The sequence below is a fragment of the Palaemon carinicauda genome, chromosome 7 (genome assembly GCF_036898095.1).
Source record: "Palaemon carinicauda isolate YSFRI2023 chromosome 7, ASM3689809v2, whole genome shotgun sequence".
Classification (NCBI taxonomy): Eukaryota; Metazoa; Arthropoda; class Malacostraca; order Decapoda; family Palaemonidae; genus Palaemon; species Palaemon carinicauda.
In genome coordinates, this window is record NC_090731.1 from 113,812,109 (window position 1) to 113,831,835 (window position 19,727).

The window sequence follows — 19,727 nt, forward strand, 5'->3', positions numbered from 1 at the left end:
GTAAGGACGATTGTAGTCCAACTCGTCCCATTGCCAAGTCGGCCCATTGTGACTACCAACTCGGTCCATTGCCATCTCGGCCCACTACCAGCTCGGCCCTCTATATACCAACTCGGCCCACATCCAAATTTATCTTATTAAAGCTATTTTATATCATTATATTGTGTGTTATTTTCTTTTATTATGTTTTGTTCTATTTCGAGATCAGACCTGAGAAAAGTCTCGTTTATCTCTTTCCAAGTAACTTTGTAAATAAATCTCCGAGGTAAGTAAAAACAGTTTGAAAATAGAAAGAGTAGTCTTTATAAATAATATAATGATAAAAAGTAAAACACATTGCTAAATAAATCTCTGAGGTAAGTAAAAACAGTTTGAAAATAGAAAGAGTAGTCTTTGTTAAATAATATAATAATAAAAAGTAAAGCACATTGCTAAAAGCTTCTAAAAATAATAATGTACATATTACGAAACATAGACAGCAATATGATGAGAAACTGCCTTCAGTAATTGTCTGGCCGATCTTTCATTATTATTATATTCGTCCCATAGTTTTACAAGTTGGCCGTGATGTTTATTATACTTATGTTGCTGCTTTCTCAAAACCTTCACTTCTGACAGCAGCCGCACCTGTAAATTAACTATGTGTGCCTCATCATGTAGGAGCTTTAAAAGTAAATAGAAATTTAAGTTTCCTTTCCTTGCCTTTAAGTTTATTCTGTTATGCCATCCCTCAACATCATTATTTGTTCTGATGCTCCGACCGAAGACGCACCACGTGTGAGGAGGCCATATTGCAGAATTGATCCACGTCTTTTTCACGTAATTTAAAAGGCTTATGAGTTCATTCACCCCTGCAGCTTTCCTATAAAACCTGATAAAAAGCTCTTCTATATGTTCCTGTGGCATATATGGGAGCGACAACAACTGCCTTAAAAACTTGTAAGTGCCGACGTCGTTTGTGTCGATTTGCCTTCCGTTTACGATTTCCCTGCCTAGGAAGATTAAATGGAGCCGGTAGACATGAAACAGGAATGGTAGGATTTACTTGCTCCCGAAGTACCTCGTCAACAATATCAGAAGCAGGCCGAAAGACGTCTTCCATTGCCTTTTGCTTCACGAGTGTACACACCTTACATTTTACAGCACAGCTGGTCTCAGGTGGATGGCAGTGCTCAGCATGCCCTCTAATAAAAGTGTTACCCACTTCTTTTACTGCCGCCATGCATGAGATTTTTTTGTTTCTAACCACACACCGCCAATGAATACTCTCGTTATTTTTTCTTTATAGTGTGTAAGAGTAGCCGGTGCTGTCAATAAGTTTCGAATTTCCTCTTTGTGAAGATGATTCAATCTTTTCATATGTTACTGTCTCCCTTGAGGGAGACATTACCATTGGCGTAGGATCCTCAATTGAAGAAGCACCACTGATATTTGACACTCCACCTTCAAATGAATCTAGACTCTCGGTATTCACATTACTCATTGCCACTGCATCCTCAAAATATTCCGTGTTTGCGCTCGAAACTACACAAGTTTCCCCCGGACTCTGATTTTCTTGAATACACATGTGACAACATCCAGTCAATATAACCTTCTTTAACAGCAGCCCTGTATTGCTCCCGGGTGATCCCACTTCCACAGGTTCGATGCTGCCAGTAGCTACATCCATCACATTGCAGTGCTTCCTGTCATATGTAAAGAACACGTTACACATGACATTGTGAGTACAAAGTTAATATATGACATTTCCTTCTTACTGTCCACAAACACCTAACAATTGTCCCAGAGTGCAACTGCGAGGTTTTCCTCCTGTTACGTCTTTCAAACCTTTTACTGTCAATTTCTATTTCAGCGCTGAATGGCCTTAGTACCCCAGTGACTGGCATAATGCCAAAATTCTATACAAATTAAAATATATGTCATTGGAGTACTATTTATTTACTTTAAAGGTAAATCTTCTTACCTGACGGGGACGGACAGTTTCACAGCATATCAAGCACTGGTCAGCCATGTTGTCCTAGCTGCTTGAAGTCTAGAAGTAGGTTCGTAACCATATCAATTATATAAGCTATGGTTCAGTTTCGAAAATTATTCAAAGCCTTGAACTACATATACGAAACAACTATTACAATGAGGCAATGAGGCACTTAAGAGACACTTAAGTGCTTGTATAAAGAAGGTTCATAACCAGCCTCTCTCTCTCTCTCTCTCTCTCTCTCTCTCTCTCTCTCTCTCTCTCCTCTCTCTCTCTCTCTCTCTCTCTCCCTCTCTCTCTTTCTCTCTCTCTCTGTATGTACGTGCGCGTGTGTATCTCCCTCCATCCGGACCCCTCTCTCTCAGTATTTCTTTCTTTTCAAACAATTATAACAACAACCAAAGGATTTATAATGTTTAGGGAAACGAGTTGTCCAATAATTGTTTCTAAATGCAGTTGTTATCATAGCCATTAAATAATGTTTGGAAATGAATAATAAAACCTTTACACCTATCATTGCGTGATATTGCTGTGCGTGTGCTGTTGCAAAAGCTATACTGGACGACTTCATTTGATCTGATCTGACCTGTCAAAAATGGGCCGAGTTGGCTATCACAAATGGGCCGACTTGGCACAGGCGATGGGCCGAGTTGGTTACATTGAATGGGCCGAGATGGTTATGGGCCGAGTTGGACCTATACCGTAAGGACAAATGAAGGGTTTAGGCAAGGGAATCAGGTTTGGAGGGATAGGAGTGCTAGTGCGCCGCAAGGTAGGTCAGGTAGTTGTATCCGTGAAGAGAAGTGTTATAGATGTGGGAAAGTAGGACATAAGAAGAATGAATGTAGATGGGCTCTAGGTGCTTGTTTTGGATGTGGTGAGGTAGGGCATAGAATTAGCGAGTGCAAGAAAGAGAAAGGGGTAAAATGTTATTGGTGTGGTATGACTGGGCACATAGCGAGTGGATGTCGGAGTAATCGTATGAATGTGATTTGTGGTAATTGTGGTAAGGATGGTCATTATGCTAGAATGTGCAAGGAACCGCGGGGTAAGTGTAGTGAATGTGGTGCAGATGGGCATGTAGCTAGAGTATGTAGGAAGAAGGGATTAAGTCAGCCAGGATGTTCGGGAAACTAGAGTGTAAGAGGGTTCAGCTGGGTGAGTCCTCCTGTGTGTGTGGAAGGAATAGGATCAATGTTTGTGAGAATGGGATGAATAATTGGTTGGAAATGAGCAAGTATGAACCTAGTATGCATGAGAAATTAGGGCTGGAAAATAAACAATTAGTGTTAGTTGAATACAGGAAAAAGAGGCGTTTGAAAGTTTTAAGTGAGGAGAAAGTGCAAGGGAAATTTATAGGTGTAGGTAAGAATACGAATAAGTATGACAAGGGTGTAAATGTGCAAGTGAGTGTGGAAGATAAATGTGTTAATACAGATGAATCATGGCTAAGTATGAATGATACCTATAGTGTGTGTGGCTTTTCCTTGGGTGATGTAAAATAAAGGATGACGAATGCGAGAGTGAGAGATAGGAGAATGATTAGTAGTATGAATTAATCTTTTGCTAAAGTTGAGAATGTTTTTGATGAAATGGATGAACTGTTTACAGAAATGAGTGTAATTTTAGGGCCAGATGAGAACGAGGTAGATATGATTGTACATGATATATTAGATGATAGGGATTTAGATAGGAATAGTGTTAATGTAGCGAATGATTGTGATAAGGAAGAAGTGAATAAGAGAGTATATGGAGGCCAAGTTACTCGGAGCAGAGGTCCTGTTCCCGACTGCGACTGGGTAATGAAAAAAATATTGTAAGTTTTGTGTGAGTAGGATTTGGCAAAGTAAGGGGGGAGGACTGTGGAGGATTTATTTTTGCTTTATTTTAATTTTTGTTTTTTGCCAAATCCTGAGAGAGAGAGAGAGAGAGAGAGAGAGAGAGAGAGAGAGAGAGAGAGAGAGAGAGAGAGAGAGAGAGAGAGAGAGAGAGATTGTGTTAGCGAACGAAAGTAGTTAGTGTATCGATTGTTGGTGGTGAGAAAGACTGTTGGTACAAATGAGATTGTTTATTTTTTTTTTAGTTAGGTTACGACAGTAGTGAATGTTTCGGAGCGAATGCTTTTTTTATTTGACTGCAGCAAGAGGCAGTAGTGAGTGCTGGATTTACGATTTGACTATTATTTATTACCAGCGTGGAAGTGAGGGTTTATATTCTAAGTAAGTACAGTTTTGTTTATCTTTGCTTGTCGTGATCGTGAATGATAGGAACAATTTATTATTTATCTTTGATTATAGTGCGATAGTTCAGTTAGTTAGGAGTGTTCGTAAGTGTTTTTCTTTTTTTATTTTGGCAGGCTGTGATTCCTCCTTGGTGAGGCTAACTCCTTTGGAGAGTTACTTTTTGAAAGTGGATTTACTGTTGATGACCTGGCCTGTACTGATTTTGTTTGGACTGTTTTATTGGATTGCTGAACTGTTGATGACCTAGGCCTGTGAATTGAGATTTCGCTGATAATGATGATGTTTATGATGATGATTATGGTGATGATGATTATGATTATAACGACCACCCCAATCACCGAGGCAGTTATGGCAAATTGCCACCCAGCGGACTGTTGATCACAGAGCTGTGTTAGTGTGTACTGTGCCGTAAAGACAGTTCGGCTGTCTGTGAACGAGTGTTGGTCTCGTAAGATTATATATACACATATCTATTTTTGGTGTTGGTGGTGTGCGGTTAATGTTAAGTTTTGATAGTTTTTTTTTGGTTTATATGAATGGTGTTTTGGTTATTATATATATAGTATTAAGTTTTGATTAGTTTTAAGTGTTTATTTTGATTGCGGATAGTTTGTGATTTATTTTAGTTTAAGAAATATAGTTTTAAGGATATGTTTGGTTTCAATTTTCCTTCTGTCCAAGAGTCTGGTTGATAAAGTAAGGGGAAAGTTTGTGTTGTGGGACAATTGTCAGTTAGAGTGATTCAAGGGTGTGGGGGTGTTTTTGCAACATCCCGCCACAACAAAATAGTAAAACTAACACATTAAAATTAAAGAAATTATTGACTTACTTTTATGACCGTGACAACGAAACTTGTGGGTTACCGGGGTGTTGTGACTGTGAGTCTGTAACGTCTTAACTTCTTTGTCTTAGTTTAGTACTGCACTTTAACACTGTAAATGTTGGGCGACTACATTACAAGATTTAAGAAAATTATCAACATTGGAATTCACCAAAATACTTTCAAGTATGGATTATTGCAGTCGTTATAAGTTTCTAAAACTTCCATCGTTAAATACGCAAAAAGACGTCACTTGAAGTAACAAAGACCTGACTTGGACAAAGGTTTCCACGGAATAGGGTTTGTTGGAAGGTGGGGGTAGGGAAATATTAACTCCCACACCCCTATGCAAACTTTCCATACGTATGTGTTCGTGGTTGGTTAACGGAAAAGCACCGGAGTCTAGAGAGTAAACATGAATGAACCCGAATGGGAAACTTGTCCAGAGCAAGTATTTATGTGAAATCTGGGCGTGACAAGGTAATAACAAAATGTATAAAAGTAATATAGCAAGATAAAATGGAGTGTATGATAAATAATATTTAATGGGAATATAAAATGAGGTGATTTTATAAGATATTGTATAATAAAACAAGTAATTCTTGGATCAAACGTAATATGTATACGAGGGTATTACATAAAAGGGATGGTATAGTTGTACAGGATCAACACATACTTGAATAAAGCGGGTGAAGTCGAGTAGTTAAATTTCATGACTAGAGAAGAAGTTCTATTGGTGGAGGAGGAGTTTGTGCGCAGGGAGGAGGGGTTTTTGCGCAGAAGGTCGAAACCTGCTATATACAAACGAACGAACAACAGCGACTACAACCGACAAGTAGAATGACAAAAAATAAATGAAAAACATTGCTAATATTAGTATGTTACGCTAACATTGCCGCAGTTCAATATTACTGTATTTTTTCATGGGATATAGCCTTTGCAACGGCGCCTCCAAAGTTTATCCGCTTATATTGTTTTGTCTTTTCCTCCATTTATTATACATCCAAGAAGGTAATGTATAGAGAAGAAAAGGCTTATATTACCATTATATACCGTTTCCCCAGTATGTTTTCCCCACCCAAAACCCCGAGTTCCCACTGGGGGTTCCCCATTATCGTAGGATATATATATATATTGTAAGGATATCGCTCCCTCCGTCGTTCAGAATTCTCATCGAATACTCCATTTCATTTGAATTCTCCTTCTGCCACACTGGCTAATTGTATATATTTGTTCTGCTCCCTCAGAGCTACAATTTCATGTATTTTTCATTTCATTACATTATTTCATTGACTTGTATTTCGAGTATTTGTACGTGTGAAGAAACACACTTTTTTTGGCGGTTGGTTCAAGCACGATTGGCGCCACCGCGCATGTTACATTTCCGTCCGCACCTTGTATTATAATCATGCACCTGTTTGAATAAACCGTTAGTTGTTGGTGACATCTCGTCTTACTGTCCTTATAACTGGTGACCCCGGAGTTGAAGTAGCATTAGCTGTTTTGGCTTTGCCATTAACGGACTCACTACGGCCGTGCTACCTTCTTTTACTCTGTTACCTTAGGCGTGAGCATCGGCCTTTGGTGTTCCCACACCTCGGTGCGTTTGTAAAGCAGTAGGATGAGCTTATCCGACATCTCAGCTTCTCACCTCTTCGCCGACTCGTCGACTGACCACAATGGCAGATTCAACCAGCCCATCACGCCCAACGGCCTCGCCTCTACGCCCAAAGTCAAACTGCCGCCGTTTTCTCAACACAACACTGCTTCCTGGTTCCTGAGAGCAGACGTACTCTTCCGAGTCACTAGGCTCAGCGACTCTGCGCCAAGGCCTACATCGTTCTCACCTCCATCCCAGAGGAAGTATTTGACAAGATTTCCTCATGGTTCGACTCCCAGGCTGGCCAAGTTTCCTACGATGATCTGAGAATGAAACTAATCGGTATCTACTCACTCTCTGTTTCAGCAAGGGCACAGAAGGTCCTGGATCCCGCCGGCAAACGGCATGGTCGAACGAACTCATCGCGCCCTCAAGGCGTCCCTGATGGCGAGCTGCACCGACACGGACTGGAAATCCCGACTTCCTTGGGTACTTCTCGGCCTTTGCACCGCCCCTCACGCAGATGGGGAGCCATCGCCCACTGAGAAGGTTTATGAACAGGCGCTCGCAGTTCCCGGCGAATTCTTCCCCACATCAACCGACGACATGCAGCTGGATCATATTAAGGCCATCGCCAGGAAGTTCAGGCCATGTCTTAAAAATTACCAGGACAGAACTAAGCATTTCAAGCCGAGGAACCTGGACGACTGCGGATATGTTTTCGTCCGTCGACGCTCATCAACAGCCGATGACCAGACCCTATCGCGGCCCCTACCGAGTCATCAGTAAAACGACGAAAGCCTTCCTTCTCGACGTGCACGGCCAAGAGGACTGGGTCTCAATAGACCGCGTGAAACCGGCGTTTATCGAAGGAAGCGACACTGCCTCCGCGGGACCTGGCAGATCCAGAGTGCCACCTCAGTTGTTGGTGATAGCTCGTCTTACTGTCCTTATATATATATATATATATATATATATATATATATATATATGTATGTATGTATGTATGTATGTATATATATATATATATATATATATATATATATATATATATATATATATATATATATATATATATATATATATATATATATATATATATGTATGTATGTATGTATGTATGTATGTATGTATGTATATATATATATATATATATATATATATATATATATATATATATATATATATATATATATATATATATATATATATATATATATATATATATATATATATATATATATATATATATATATATATAACTAGTAAGTAGTACTATTTTGGCCACACACGATCACCCCCCAGAAAGGGGTGGCCACACACGATCACCCGGAAATGAGGGTATGGCCGTAGACGCTCACCCGGAAATGAGGGTATGGCCGTACACACTTACCCAAGGTCACAGAGGCTTACTGTTGGCGGAAGTGTAGTATTTTTAAAGAGTTTTGTTTACAAACATTGCTTTGAAGGACGTTCGTGACCCTCACCCGGAAAAGATGGTATGGCCGTACACACTCACCCAAGGTCACAGAGGCTTACTGTTGACGGAAGTGTAGTATTTTTAAAGAGTTTTGTTTACAAACATTGCTTTGAAGGACGTTCGTGACCCTCACCCGGAAAAGATGGTATGGCCGTACACACTCACCCAAGGTCACAGAGGCTTACTGTTGACGGAAGTGTAGTATTTTTAAAGAGTTTTGTTTACAAACATTGCTTTGAAGGACGTTCGTGACCCTCACCCGGAAAAGATGGTATGGCCGTACACACTCACCCAAGGTCACAGAGGCTTACTGTTGACGGAAGTGTAGTATTTTTAAAGAGTTTTGTTTACAAACATTGCTTTGAAGGACGTTCGTTTCGACAGTAGGTCGGTGTTGATGGAAGTGGAGTATTATTTTTGTTTACAAACATAGAGTTGAAGGTTGTAGGGTTCGTAATGGCGTACGTACGGGAACTATTAAAGGGAAATTGTTTACGGAAGTAGAGTATTATTTTAAGTTTTTTGTTTACAAACATTGAGTTGAAGACCGTACGGTAGTGTGTCACTATTAAAGGGAATTTGTTTACAAAACATTGAGGACGTAACCATTTGTTATTATCAAGCAACTCTTCGTAATGACGTACGTACGTGTTTATACGTGTCCAGGAACTGTGGCACTGTTTAGAAAACCTTGAGAACGTAATCATAGTGTTCTACTATTAAAGGGAATTTGTTTACAAATATTGAGGGTGAAATCGTAGTATAGTGGTATTAAAGATAGTGTGACACTATTTAAGGGTTTTTGTTTACAAAACATTGTTGGTTTAAGAAAAAAAAAAAAAGACGGGTTTACGTTGTTTTTAAAAAAACGGGTTTAACTTTCGTCATTAACGTAGTGAGAGCGCGTCTACTGTAATACTGAGTCATCTTACCACCCGAAGCTGCGTTCCCACCTGTGCTATTTGTAAGGATTAATTATTTGTAATGATAAGGGTAAAACATGCCCAGACAGTCTCTACAGCCGAGTCAAAGGGCTAACCCGCGGCCCCCGTTCGCTACCTGTTGATAGGCCTACACTTGTCTCACCCCGCACCTGGCGTGTAATCCCTAATTATTTGTGATGATAGGGGTAAAACGCGGGCATCCTCTACACCGAGTCAAAGGTTCATCCCTTCAACTTTCGTTCTCCACCCGTAGGTAGGCCTAAGTACCAGTCCCAAGCCTTACCGTTAACGTAGTGAGAGCTCGTCTACAGTAATACTGAGTCATCTTACCACCCATTACGTTGTCCCACCTGGGCTATTTGTAATGATTAATTATTTGTAATGATAAGGGTAAAACATGCCCAGACAGTCTCTACAGCCGAGTCAAAGGCCTAACCCGTGATAGGGCTAAGCACCTGTTCCAACTTGCCCCAGACGTGTAATCTTAAACTTTAGGCAAAGCTCTCTCTCTCTCTACAGAGAAGGTGTAATAAAACACATAGTACTTAATATTTGTTTATTATTAGGAACAGACATACATACATGAACGAGTGTTAAGATGCTAAAGATAATCAAGCAAAACCGTGATATCATTTTCCTTTAAAATTGGATAATAATAATAATAATAATAATAATAATAAACGGATTTTGAGCGAAGCGAAAAATCTATTTTTGAGTAAGATAGCCATGTCGTCCTGATGGAAGTTCCTTAAAGGCAGCTTCCTAGGGTATATTACAACTACGGCGATATTCCCAGAGAATTTACCTTCAGGTACCCAGAATTCTAACTCCTGGAGCGAGTATCCCTAAAAAAGACCTTAGGGATATCGTAAATATCAGTGGACGTATTCTTGACACGCCTCATAGCAATCTATACCCCGAATAGAGTTAACACTTCGTAGGGGTCAAATGGCAAGAAAACGAAAACGATAAGAAAGGGGGGAGCCGTTCGTAAGGCATCTCTCCTCCCCGTTTCGAAAGCGTGCCCTGCGCCGCTCGCGGCGCCATCTGTATTCCTTGTAGCGATACACGAGGTGCTACAGATACTGTATGTAGGGAGGGGTCCTACAACCCTTTTCACTCTTTTTTTTTTTTTTTTTTTTGAAAAGGAACAGGGCGGGTCCATCAGGACGACATGGCTATCTTACCCAAAAATAGATTTTTCGCTTCGCTCAAAATCCGTTTTTTGGGCTCAAGCCATGTCGTCCTGATGGAAGTATACCAGAGCATTACTGTATCTGTGGATTCTCAATACGTGCCGTACTCCTCAGGAATGTTTCTTAGTCAACTCGACTGAAAGACCTAAGATGTTACCGTTATACATCTTTTCACTAATCATAAGCCATGAAAGCGCTTCCTGCCCCCTACAGGGAGGAGTCCTACTAGACTCTAGAAACGAACGAAGAGTACATATACCTATGTATGAATCACTCGCCAGCCAGTACAATATAGTGGTCTCACTCTATATGAAGTAAAGCATAGTCTTACGGGACTACAGCATCCAAGGGAAAAATCCCGACCAGCACCCTGGTCGAAGTAAAATTAGACAAAAAGGTTATATCTGCGTAGGATTAAACTTGCTGCCACCACCGTCCTCAGAGAGGGGTGGAGTCCTTTATGCTAAGGAAAGTATAAACCAGTGCAACAAGGCTTTGCATTAAGGAATAGGCTATTATAGATATCCCCGATTAATATACATAGGCTAAATGCTCAATAAATAACATGAAATCAATATAGGTGAAGGAGACGCAAGGTTCCCGAGAACAAGTTTATTGAGTAACAATAAATAGACATGGTCACCATAAATATGTACATATGATAGGTGATAGGTGGATGACCAACAATTTACACAAGTACCGTAGTGCATGGATGAATGGTTATCTGAAAGAAAACAAATATGTCACTTGCCACATACCCAGGTATCAAAGTTAACGTCCATGTTACTACTTTGCTGACATTAGCGTTAGCAAACGCTTGGCACACCTGTCTGTACTTGTGCTACCATCACCATAACGCTGGAACAGTCACTGTGGGCTCTCAGAGCCTTCACTACTAGTTATATCAACGCATATAACTAACCACTCACCCAAGAATCAAAGTCCCGAATGATTCCACTGTTCCTCGCAGAGTTAAACAGCAGGGTTAACGACGCAACCAACTGCTACCACAGACCTCTTTAGCTGCTCCACTTGCTTAGCATAGTGGCAAAAGAATACCCTGGAAGACTTCCAGCCAGTGTATGAACGAAGGTGTTCAAAATCCATAAAGTTAAAGAAGTTTAAGGATGAAGCAACTTTCCTCGGATCATGACCTGCGGGTGAACTGTCAGGATCCGCTCTGTGAATAAAATATGTAATTTTCGCCCTAAGCTGATTTAAAGATAAATTCGAGCCCGATGTTTCTCCTCTGAATAGTTGGCCCCCATGGAAGTCTGAAGTTCTACGAAGATAGACCTTTAGGCATTCTACGGGACATAGAGATGCATCTTCTTTCAGAGGGCAGATTCTCCAGGGACCCCACCTGTTGGTGGGCAACTCGTTCTTAGCGAGAAACGTAGGGTCCGGAAACAGGTTCAGTTCTCCCCCATCCAGGAACTGAACTCGGCCCTCCTCTCTCGAGAGGGCCACAATCTCACTAACTCTGGCCCCAGAAGCAAGGGCAAAAAGGAAGATCACTTTTTGAGTCAGGTCCTTCAATGCACATTCCTCATTATCCAGTAATGAGGCAAAATGAAGGACTTTGTCTAACGACCACGAAATAGGCTTTGGAGGAGCTGATGGTCTAAGCCTAGCACAGGCCTTCGGGATCTTATTAAACATCTCGTTAGCGAGGTCTACCTGGAAGGCATATAGAATAGGTCTTGTCAGAGCTGACTTACATGTAGAAATTGTGTTAGCCGCCAGCCCCTGTCCGTGGAGGTGAATGAAGAAGGATAGGCAGAACTCCGTAGAGATCTCTTGTGGGTTCTTGCCTTTGACAAAGGCTACCCATTTCTTCCATGCAGATTCGTACTGCCTCCTAGTAGACTTGCACTTGTATTCTTCCAGGAAGTCGATGCTATCTTTCGAGATTCCGAACCGTTTCTTCACCGCTAGGGAGAGAAAATCATGAGCTGCAGGGTTCGGGTTTTCTGTAATGAAGCGTAGACAGTCGACTTCTGGACTTGCTGGGACAGAACTGGGTCCGGGAGTGGTAGAAACTTCAGTCGTAGTTCCAGAGCTAGAGGGAACCATACACTGTTCGGCCACTTGTGGGCCACTATTGCTGCTACTCCCTTGAAGGATCTCAGTTTGTTGAGGACCCTCAACATCAGATTGTGAGGGGGAAACAGGTAGATCCTGGACCATCTGTTCCAATCGAGGGACATCGCATCTACTGCTTCCGCCAAGGGGTCCACGTATGGGGACACATATTTCGGCAGCTTCTTGTTGTCCTTCGTCGCGAAGAGGTCTATCTGCAGTTCTGGGACTTGTCTCAAGATGAAGGAGAATGATCCTGCGTCTAGGGACCATTCTGACTCTATCGGTGTAACCCTGGATAGAGCGTCCGCGGTCACATTCCGGACTCCTTGAAGGTGAACTGCTGACAGGTGCCACTTCTTCTTCTCCGCCAGTCGGAATATGGCTAACATTACCTGGTTGAGAGGTGGGGATCTCGATCCCCGCCGATTCAGACATTTCACTACCACCTCGCTGTCCAGTACCAACCTTACATGGATCGAGTGACGTGGGGATACTTTCTTCAGGGTAAGAAGCACTGCCATAGCTTCTAGAAAGTTTATGTGAAAAGTCCCAAATAGCTTGGACCAGGTCCCTTGCACTTTTTTCCGATGGGAGTGACCCCCCCACCCTACCTTTGAGGCGTCTGTGTGGATTGTCACTGACGGGGGGGATGGCTGAAGAGGTAGAGACCTCTTTAAACGACTGGCTTGAGACCACGGTCTGAGAAGAGAACGTAGTCGAAGTGGGACCGGTCTCTTCAAGTCCCTTCGCTCTTTCGATGCAAAGGTTCTCCATACTCCCGCTGCATCTTTTAGCTGTGCTCTTAGCACTGGGTCTGTTACTGATGCAAACTGAAGAGAGCCCAAAACCCTCTCTTGTTCGCGTCTTGATATCCTCTCGGAACCTAGAAGTCTCCTGACAGACCCCGCTATTTCCTTCCTCTTTGACATCGGAATGGAAAAACGGTGTGACACTAGATCCCAGTGAATTCCCAACCACTGGAACCTCTGAGCTGGAGAAAGACGAGACTTCTTTCTGTTGATCATGAAACCTAGATATTCCAGGAACTGAATCACTTGTAGGGAAGCTTGCAAGCATTCTGCTCTGGATGCTGCCCACACCAACCAATCGTCCAGGTAGGCTACTACTTGGAACCCTTTTAGGCGTAACTGTTTGAGCGCTGCGCTCGCAAGCTTCGTAAAGATCCTTGGGGCTATGTTTAGCCCGAAGGGCATCGCTCTGAAAGCATAAAGTTTTTGTTGTAGCTTGAATCCTAGGTAGGGGGAGAGACGGCGACTTATTGGAACGTGCCAATATGCGTCTGACAAATCGATGGAGACGGTATATGCCCTCTTGGGCAGTAAGGCCCTTATGTGTTGTAACGTTAACATCTTGAACTTGTGGTTCACTATGAACTTGTTGAGTGGTGACAAGTCCAGAATGACTCTGAGTTTCCCCGAGTCTTTCTTGGGAACACAAAACAGCCTCCCTTGAAACTTGATGGACTTTACCCTCCGGATCACCTTTTTCTCCAACAGATCTTGGATGTACTCCTCCAAAACGGGGGTGGAGTGTTGGAAAAATTGAGGGCACTGGGGCGGAGTACTGTACCAACTCCAACCCAGTCCATTTTTGAGAAGGCTGTGGGCCCAGGGATCGAAGGTCCAGCGATCCCGGAAATACTGAAGTCTCCCACCTACCGGCGACACTTCACTTTGACTGCCCTGCAGTCTTGCCTCCCTGGCCGCGACCACCTCTGAATCCTCGTCCCCTAGAGGGGCGTCTCGCCGAACCTCTGGCTGCCCCTCTGGGTCTTGCACGAAACGTGGTTGAGTGTCCCTCGAACACGGGATTGAATGCCGGGGAAGCTGATGACATGGCTTGGGGTACCCATTGGAAGGTGGTCGGGGTCTGGGCTACCAGTTGTGGTACCGGAGGCAAAGCTGGCTGCTGCTGCTGCTGTCTTTGTGGTTTGAAAGGCTTGGCTGGACGGGAGGAAAACCTTGATTTCTTCGCCTTTCCTTTCGGCTGAGGGCCCTCATCCGGAGAAGACTTCCTCTTAAGGGACAGGCCCCACTTCAGGAGAAGATTGCGGTTCTCAGTGGCTGCCTTGTCCACGACCTCTTTGACCACGTCGTTGGGAAAGAGATCTTTACCCCAGATGCTGGATGAAATGAGCCTCTTGGGTTCATGCCTCACTGTGGCCGAGGCGAACACAAACTCCCTACAGGCCCTCCTTGCTTTAACAAAGCAATAGAGGTCCTTAGTCACCGTGGCCAGATGGATCTTGGCCATTACCATGAACATCTCCAGCATCTTGGGGTCGCTAGCCATCGTCTCCATGTTGGTCTGGAGAGACATCGAGGCTGCCAGGCGCTCCTTTGTGTCCAATTCCCTCCGTAGGAGGAATTCCGACAACTTGGGAAGGTTTTCGCCGAACTGCTGACCTGCAATGTCGGCGTCCAACTTCCCAACCGAGAAAGTGAGGTGCACCTCCTTCCAGTCCTTATTGTCCAGCGGCAATGCCAACGACAGAGGTTTGCATTCCTCCAGAGATGGACACGGTTTGCCAGCTTCAACCGCCTTCAAGACGGCCGCGAACCCCTTTTGCATAAAGGGGAAGGCCCTAGCCGGGGAGGATACAAAGGAGGGGTGCTTCTTACTCAAAGCGGCAACTTTAGAGTTTGAGAACCCCCTCTCCTTCAATGCAGCTGTTAAAGTGGCTTGAGCCTTGGAGTGATCCAGGATAATCACCTCCTTTGGTTCCGTCTCCTCCTTCGAGGCCGGCTCCTTCTTCAAACGGACATAACAGTCCGGGTAGGCCCCTCTACTGGGCCAGAATTCCACCTCCTCAAGGGGAACTGAGCCCAGTTTCTCCGACATGACGATCTTCCCAATCGTCATCGGCATGTGCTCGGCATATCTCCACGGGTTGGCATCCGAGCACAGAGGAAGGTCCTTCACGTTGAGCTTCTTTGGAGGTCCACGTGATGCTGTGATCTTCTGCATCTGGAGCTCCAAAGTAGCGGCCTTCTGATTATTCTCCCTCTGCATCTGTTGGATCATACCAACGATGGAAGAGAGAGCCTGTCCTAGCTCTGCTGGAAGAGCGGACGAGGTAGAGGGGATAGGTTCAGGGACCTGAACCGGCACGTCTGAAGATACGGGAACCTCTTCCTCCACGGCAATAGGATCTCGATCCTCCTCCTCGCCTTCTGCGAGGAGATCCTGTTCCGCACGATCGGACAAGTCAGACATCTTGTCGTCCAACTGGATGTCCTGCATGGCATCAGCAACATCCTCCTTCACTGGGATCTGGACGAGAGGGATCTCCGGCCGAGGCTGGGGAACAACAGCATCAGTGGAAGCCTTGGGAAAAAGGTATGCCCTCATCTTCTCATTAGGAAGATAAGGTCCAGTGGTGTTTTTCTGAAAACCCCTTACCCATAAGCGAAGCTTCTCCCTCGCTGCATCTCTTGACTCCGCCGACCTAGGGGATTCAAAAGCCTCTGATAGCAGGTTAGTACATACAGCACATACCTGCGGATCCCAGTAACGATGGTCATCATTGGAGGCTGCGCAAGCCGCGTGCCTCCTACACGAGACATGTCCGCAAAAGTTCTTACTGCGGACATTGCAGAAGACACTATCACACTTCGGATGCTCCTCCTGTAAAAGAAGAAAAATTTCCATGAATATCAAGTGAATTTCAATTCACATGTAACAAATGAGTATTCACCAAGAATAAAGGAAAGACACCTACTTGTGAAACCCACACAAACACCTGTGGAAGCCCACCAGCCAAAGTCACATAGTTAGTCTTTACTAGAATAACCAGAGAGCATATTTCCAAAGGAAATTAGGTGTAGCTCACACCTAAGGTAAAATTTTACCATTCCGGCCAGGGATGAAAAGAATTCTCTTTTATCCTTGTAAGGCGACACCAAGTGATTGCACAAGTAACACAAGTAAGATAGAAAAGACAGTGTTGTAACCTACTATATCATGGACTCCCTTGGTTGAATACACCACCAAAGAAAGGACTGATACAGTACCTGAGGGTGGTGTGCCGGCCGGCTATTGCCGGTCAGCACCCCCCCCCCCGTTTTTCGAAAGGTAGATCTCAAGTACACAACATCAGATCACCCCTATTGGGGAGAACTCCAGATCCCATGCCTGAACCGGCCGGCAGTGGTTGCCGGTCCGCAGCCACCCGGTTTGCACTGCGTTGCCGGCCATCATTCTTAGTGGCCGGCTAACCGGGCAGTGTAGCAGGCCGGCCGGCAGCAGTAAGCAAACCTTGCCGGCTGGCCTCCACACCAGGCAGCGCTCGGCTGCCGGCCCCACTTGTAGTGGCCGGCAGATGAGCAAGAGACCGGCCGGCAAAGGTATATAACCATCGCCGACCGACAGCAAGAGAACTGGAGAACACCCCTCCCCACCGACGGCCGGCCTGTAGGCCGGCAGACGGCAAGGACAACACATACGAAGACAACAGAATGAGTGCCGGGCTAAGAGGCTATGAGCCTCTGTGCCCGGCACCCGAAAGAGTGCCGAAAGGAAGGGGAGACACTAAGTCAGGCTTCCTAACCGCTGCTTACTGAATCTACAGACGGCAGCGATGGAGGGACCAAGAAAGGACCGGGCAGCACTCGAAGGAAGGGTCTCTGCCGGTCGGCACACTCTGCCGGCCGACAGGAGACCACGTCAGTTCCCCATCCTAACCTAGGCTAGGTACGGATGCGGACGACTGACACAAAGGAACGGAAAATAGAAGGGAAGGACAGAGGGTCCTATCCAACCTTGCCTTGGTTAAGGGTCATACCCAGCTAAGACAGCTCATCTCAGCCAGAGAAAGACCCGAGGGGGAGGCCGGCACTACTGGCTGCCTCCCTAAAACCACGGCAAGGAAGGAATTGCTATTCCAGAAAAGGGAACATATCCCGAATCCGGAACGGCAAGAGGACAAGTCTGAGGGGTCACCGAGCGAAGGGATCACTACTGGAACCCAACAAGGTGGACCAAGGGGGATAAACCCCTTATGCCCGTGTCAGTCAGCAGGGGAGACTCTGCCCCATGCCAGACCAACCCGGACTCAGACTAAACACTGTTGTACTGTCCCCCTCTGAACCAATTCAGATGGAACGGGAAGGTACAGTACTACTCCAGCATAGATATATTTGAAAATTAATTCAAACAAACCACTAGAGTTAAGCCTAGGGCTTAAACAGAGGGAAAGGGTTTGCCCCTTCCCCGAAGAGAAGGGAGCAAACGGGGAAACAGATAATATTATAATGACCTAAGACAACCTAGCCTAGGCACTAAGAGAATCGATTACCTAATTCACCGAAACTCACACCAATACTATCTTGGAAGGTACTCGAAAAGGGCTTGTATGTATAACGTTGCCTAACGCTTAAAACAATAAAATCACACTTGGAAGACTAATTATCATGCAGGAAGTACATAGGCCAACCGCTAGCCTACGAAGACTAGTGTTGGCAGCCTAGGCAAAACTTCGCCAGGCACACTACTAACGCATCATAACAGAATTCCTAAATAAGCTAAGTAGCTAATATTTAAGCGCAAAGGGGCTGGGAACGTCGCTCTTGCTAACAAATAAATCCTATTCTAGCGAGCGACAGCATCCATGATGCCTCCAGCAGGCAACAGCTCTTGTATCAAAGATAACTCTTTTAATTACTTTAATTTTAACCAAGAGCCTACATTTATACATAAAAGAAATAGTACTCAACTTATCCGAGGCAGAAGAAGTTGGAGAAAGCATTATAACACGAGAAATTCCAAGATTTGGTAGAAAACAGGGAACAAAACACCGAGTCGTAGAGCTACGCAAAAAGGAATGCAGATGGCGCCGCGAGCGGCGCAGGACACGCTTTCGAAACGGGGAGGAGAGATGCCTTACGAACGGCTCCCCCCTTTCTTATCGTTTTCGTTTTCTTGCCATTTGACCCCTACGAAGTGTTAACTCTATTCGGGGTATAGATTGCTATGAGGCGTGTCAAGAATATGTCCACTGATATTTACGATATCCCTAAGGTCTTTTTTAGGGATACTCGCTCCAGGAGTTAGAATTCTGGGTACCTGAAAGTAAATTCTCTGGGAATATCGCCGTAGTTGTAATATACCCTAGGAAGCTGCCTTTAAGGAACTTCCATCAGGACGACATGGCTTGAGCCCAAAAATAATAATAATAATAATAATAATAATAAAACAAAAGCAAAATATTTTGGGATAGGGTCTAAGATGAGTTCATACGCACACACCAAAATACGTGGGAGGATAATAAAAGAAACACATACTACTTAATATTAGTTTATTATTAGGAAACATTTCAGTAAAATAACCATACAGGATATTTTGAAAATAGATAACTAAAGCGGATCGGCTTTATTTACGTCGTTTTAGCAACTCACAAATCTCCATTGATAATTCTGGCCATCATTTTCCTTTAAATTGGATGGTGATAAATGTTCCATCAGTTTCCTAATAGCTCCACACACCCCTACAATATTTGGAAATCATACTCATCGGGGTCGGGGAAACTGATTCCACCGAATTTCATTTGAGGGATATTGTTACTCTCACCCCTTTTTTTAAAGGGACGAGTATTTTCCTTGGGGGTTTTGTATACCCCTTTCGATTTTTTCTTCTTCTGGCTCTCCTCCTCTGCTTCCATTTCACAGGCTTTCTTCTTCCTACTCTCCTGCACCGCTTCCATTTCACAGGCCTTCTTCTTCATGTTCTCCGCCTCCTCTTCCATTTCGAGGGCTTTGGCCACCGCTTGGGAATCCGAGAGAGTCTCTCCACGCTCCAGGGTCATGTCCCCGGAACAAGTCGCGTTAGCAGCTCCCACCGCACCCATGGAGATATCAACACCCGTTGATGACGGCGTCTCCTCTATCCTCGTTATTAAAAAAACTTCTGCGGGTGTATCGTTATGGCGTCCCTCTTCTTCTTCCCGTCTCTTAATTGCTATTGATAAAAATTCTTCGTAGAAGAGCTCTCTCCGAAGAATTCCTTCGCGAGCATTCTCCAGTAGTTGTATGGTAGACTCGTGATCATTGAAGGTTGTTATGAGTTTATCCTTGACCGTCGAAGGTAGCATGCTTTGTTGGGGCTTCACCATATAGGTAGCCAACTGCCCCAGCATCTCCTTAGCAGCACCCCTTCCTTCCTGTAAGTGTTCTAGAAGGTCCCTCCTTACCTTCCGGACATTTTCCAGGTTTTGTCGAATTCCTGCTTCATCCAGCAATGGAGTAAACACACCTATGGGAATAAACATTGAAATATAAGTTTCGGAAATATAATCAAGGGTCACACACACACACACACACACACACACAATACGTGGCTAGATAATATAAGAAACGTAGTACTTAAT

At 44.2% G+C, this 19,727-nt stretch overlaps 1 pseudogene; it reads right to left on the minus strand.

The window, feature by feature from the left end:
• Positions 1–182: 182 nt before the first annotated feature.
• LOC137644486 (uncharacterized) lies at positions 183–19,166 on the minus strand (annotated as a pseudogene).
• Between the last annotated feature and the right edge of the window lie 561 nt (positions 19,167–19,727).